Source organism: Squalius cephalus (genome assembly GCF_949319135.1).
Source record: "Squalius cephalus genome assembly, chromosome: 23".
Taxonomy (NCBI): Eukaryota; Metazoa; Chordata; class Actinopteri; order Cypriniformes; family Leuciscidae; genus Squalius; species Squalius cephalus.
In genome coordinates this window covers 29,461,947-29,466,966 of record NC_137144.1, presented here as the reverse complement: position 1 = coordinate 29,466,966, position 5,020 = coordinate 29,461,947, and the positions used below count along the sequence as shown (strand labels likewise).

General features: G+C 40.9%; 1 long non-coding RNA gene across 1 annotated transcript; it reads left to right on the top strand.

The window, feature by feature from the left end:
• Positions 1-606: 606 nt before the first annotated feature.
• On the top strand, positions 607-4,148 carry LOC307151596. The gene is made up of 3 exons (XR_013819909.1): positions 607-649; positions 765-817; positions 3,710-4,148. It is a non-coding gene; the product is annotated as an uncharacterized lncRNA (long non-coding RNA).
• The last annotated feature ends 872 nt before the right edge of the window (positions 4,149-5,020 follow it).

Sequence of the window (5,020 nt, the reverse complement as noted above, 5' to 3'; positions counted from 1 at the left end):
GTTTACAGAGTTTCTGTAGAAAAGCTTCATGCACATATGCAAAAACATGCAGATTGGACATACAAACATACAATCAACACAATATATATAATTAAATATAGAAATGAACCTCACAGAAACATAAAGATCATCCAAACTCATCTTCAAACTCTCGACCCACAACAAAACAGACACAGAAACAAAATAAAAGTGAGAAATGTGAGAAATATCAGTGGCGAACGAATTCAGAAAATCTATTAATCATAAACATTTCCTACTGACTATAAAACTGATGATTTGTATTAAAATATGTCCTGATAATAACCGGATAATTTGGCTCTGTCATGTTTCACACGCTCCAAACTATTAAAATAAATCATGTAGACTTCATTTTTACTGTCATTTGATGCATAAGAGTGTTTATTTTGGATTTTATGGCACTGTCACACATCAGTGCTTTTGGAGTAAATATAAACATCCATTATATAAAATTAAACCTTTATATGTTGTTAAAACTGTAACTGTTTTGACTTTATGTTCTGTTTCATCCCTGAGAGTGTGTTTACAGGGACTTTTACTCTATATATTGCTGTTCTTCTGTTTCCTCCACAGCAGGAAGTGCAGGGACTCTTAACTAGGAGCCATCTTGAGTGAATGCAGTGAGTCTTAGGTAAACATTCCTTATCACTGGATTATATGGATTATTATACACATATTTGACTAATAACAGTGTCTAAATGTATTTAGTAACTTGATATCAAAAGTTTTGCTTGACTTTGACTCAGTTGTGTTGGTTTGGATGTCAGATGATATCACGTATAATATCCTTGAGACTGTTGTAAGGAACCTTTCATTTTTCATAATGACAAAATGTAGCCTAATATTGTATTGATTTGTGGAGCCAAAATCATTCTCTTATGATGCCCCCCACCCCACACTCCCACTGTTAATGTCTGTAATCTTTCATTTGCAATAATAATTTAAACAGAGATCTCATTTCCCCACTGAAGCAGGAAATGAGGGGACTCGCTGCTGATTGGCTGTCACTCACTTCCTGTCACACACACACACACACACACACACACACACAATGACATCAGACGTCACTGATACCATCTCTGCGCATCTCTCTTCTTTAACTAATTGAAGTTAATCAGAGGAAGTGTGTGTGTGTGTGTGTGTGTGTGTGTGTGTGTGTGTGTGTGTGTGTGTGTGTGTGTGTGTGTGTGTGTGTGTGTGTGTGTGTGTGTGTGTGTGTGTGTGTGTGTGTGTGTGTGTGTGTGTGTGTGTGACGGACGGCCCGGGCGGGTTTACTTCGTTTAGAACACCTCCGCATTTCCTAATTAGCAATTAGCGTCCGGGACTCAGTGTGAATCATGTGTGACAGCTCATTAGCAGCACTTCATTACCGTACGCATGCGAGTCGGTGTAACACAACTAAAACATTGAGAATCAGATTTAATAGTGTTTACTAAGTCAACATCACTAGTATTTGATCAAACTTCATTGTGAAGGTCTTGTTTAGTTCTGAAAGACTGATGTTAGTCTATGAGGCCTTATGGTGTAAGTGTGTGTTAAAGTTGGACTCATCTGTGTGAATATACTGTGGATGATACTGTGAGGCTCTTGGTTTAGTGTAATGGTCTGTTATGACGTCTTTATGGTTTATTAAATCATGCAGTAATCAACATCTCAGCAGTTTCCAGGTCAGTGGTTTTATAGTGGATCTGGTGTAATTGTGTTGGAGCGGCTGTGGAAACACTGATGATCTACTGGTGTTGTACAGCGCCTGAGATCCAGAACCAGCTCATCGAAGCTAGCATTCCCAGTACAGGATGAAAACGCTACGGTAACACTTTACAGTAAGGTTCAGTTACATTAACTACATTAGTTAGCATGAACTAAGAATGAACTGCACTTAATGTTAATTGCAACATTTACTAATACTTTATTAAAATCTTGTTAACATTAGTTAATGCACTGTGGACTAACATTATCCGAACATCCACTTCATCATTCTTCACACATTATGGGAATGTTCCTCTTGATGTTCTCTGAACGTTCTGAAACAAGGAGTAACATTTACAAACCGTTAGACGAACGTACAACTGAAACATTTCAGAACAACATTATATGAGCGATGTAGAAATTATGTTTTTGTGAATAATGTGTAAAATGTCCACAGATAACCGGGAGCGTTCTGGCAAGATTCACTCAAAGTCATGAACAAACATTCTTCCAGTGACATTAATATAATGTTTGTTCAGTGTTATCTGGTCTTTCTTAATGTTCTCAAAACGTTAGAGCAAAAACATTATTTATACATCGTTATACATTTTATACAGTTTTTTTTTTAAATGTTACTAGTTTCTGAACTTTCAGAGAACATTGAAAACATTTTTTTTAAAAACTGGATGTTTTGAATATTCAGAAGTAATGTTTTGTGGTTACACTTTTGATATTCTACTAAAACTGCATGCAAACTAACTCTGATTAGAGTATCAGTCGACTGTTAGTTTAGGGTTCAGGTTAGGAGAATACGTTGACCTGTACTTGTAAAGTTAGTAGTCAGTAGAATATCTGTTGAGGAGCATCAGAATAAAGAGTCAGTAAATATTAACATCACTAATACTCTAATACTGCTAGTTTGTGTTAGCGGCCCCTAAGTTAATCACTAATGATCTTTACATCAATCAAAACTAACTTTATCTGGACAATAACTTTATTCTAGAGCTGCTGTAAAGCCTAAACAATCTCTGTTACTGTAATCAACTCGAAACTAATCCTGTAACCCTGAGTTTGTTCAACTACCATCATGGAACAGGCCCCAGGTCATGACAGATATTTACCTGTGTGTGTGTGTGTGTGTGTGTGTGTGTGTGTGTGTGTGTGTGTGTGTGTGTGTGTGTGTGTGTGTGTGTGTGTGTGTGCCCTTGTTTATATTACATTGTGGGGACCAAATGTCCCCATAAGAATAGTAAAACCTGAGATCACCTCCATTGTGGGGTCCAGCCAGCGGTCCCCACTTTTCAAAAGGCTTATAAATCACACAGGATGAGTTGTTTTGAGAAAGTAAAAATGCAGAATGTTTCCTGTGATGGGCAGGTTTAGGGGCAGTGTGTGTGTGTGTGTGTGTGTGTGTGTGTGTGTGTGTGTGTGTGTGTGTGTGTGTGTGTGTGTGTGTGTGTGTGTGTGTGTGTGTGTGTGTGTGTGTGTGTGATGGGCAGGTTTAGGGGCAGGGGCAGTGTAAGGGGATAGAATGTACAGTTTGTACGGTATAAAAACCATTACGTCTATGGAGAGTCCCCACAAAGATAGTGAACCAGACGTGTGTGTGTGTGTGTGTGTGTTTGCTTGTACAACTATCTTTGTGAGGACCAGTTTGAGTTTTAGATCAGTGGAGTGAGGACAGAGAGAGTAAAGTGAGGACATGTTGGCCGGTCCTCAGTCTCTGAGAGCCTTTAAAGGCCTGTTTGAGGGTCAAGACTTGGTTTTAGGGATCAGGTTATAATGAGGTCAAGGGTCGGTTTAGGGTCAGGGGTCGGGTTAGGCACTTAGTTGTGATGGGTAAGGTTAGGGTAAGCGGCTAGAGATTGCACTGTGTCAATGAATGTCCTCATAAAGATAGATGTACACGAGTGTGTGTGTGTGTGTGTGTGTGTGTTTCCAGTGATTCTTGAGCTGATAAACAGCGTGTGTGACCTCGGCCGGTGTGTTTATTGGTCCGCAGTGGATGCCCTTATCGCCCCGTCGCTCCAGTGCCGGTCCGGACACAGACCCAGTGCGTCTCCTGGAGTTATCAGCGCTGGCTGTCGGCGTCGGGGATCTGGAGCTGATGAACGCCTCTGGCCTCGTGTCCGGCTGATACACACCAGCGTCTGCTCCACACAAGCTCACGCTGCAGAATGGATTCGCCATCGATCCCAGCAATCCTCAGATTGAGTTATTATTTTTCCCAGTGCCATTATATCGGGATGATGGACGTGAGATTGTGATCGGCTCAGCTCGAGAAAAGAGTTCAGGATTAATCACAGCGTTGCCATTCTGCAGAATGTCAAAAAAACACGTTTCAGCTGAGAATGCAGTGCGAATAACGCCACGGAAGAGTGATTTTACTGTTTACTGATTTGCATTGAAGAAACTGAATCGCTCTCATTATAATCCACGAGGCTCTCTCTGAAACAGGCTCTCGTTTCAATAAAAGATGTTTTAAACAGATGCACGGATGAATTATTGGTTGTTTATGTGTGTATGCTGGTCCTCAGGTCAGTGTTGCTGATCCATATTGATTTTCATGTGTTGTTGAGCGTCTCTCGGGCACTACAAAGTAAGCACACTTCATGTCGATCTGCCCTGAGGTCAGATCTATAACTTTAGCATAATACTAAAGGCCGTAACAGTGTGTGTGTGTGTGTGAAGGTGCAGTATCGGCCTTCATGTAAGTGTGTGTCCTCACACTCTCATGTAAAGCGCCGGTGTAAAACACGAGGCTTGAGTCGAGCTCTTGGACTGAGTGAATCAGGACTGTTGAAGCTGTCATGCAAGTTTAGCGGCCGCGTTTCAGCGTTCTGCAGTGATCATCCAGCATTCGCTCATTGATTTACTGTTAGCTGCGATTATCCTGACGTTTAATGATTTAACACGGATTGATTTTACTCCTTATCAGCTGCATTTAGAGACACAAACTCGATGCTGAGGAGGAAAGGATGGAAGGGATTTAGTGTCTGTAATTCATGTTTATTTCTGCATTGATGGTTGTTCTGTTCGCTGAGGGTAAGATCAGTTTTGCTTCTGCTTACATAGGGCCCTATTTTAATGATCTGAATCGCAAGTGTCAAGCGTGAAACGCAAGTAACTTTGTGGGCGGATCTCGGGCGCTGTTGCTATTATACCGGCGGGATAAATGACTCTTGCGCCTGACGCAAATCTAAAATGTGTTGGTCTGAAGTCGCTTCATTACTCATAGGTGTGGTTTGGGCGTAACGTGAAATAAACCAATCAGAGCGACATCTCACATTCCCTTTAAGAGCAGGCGCGCTTG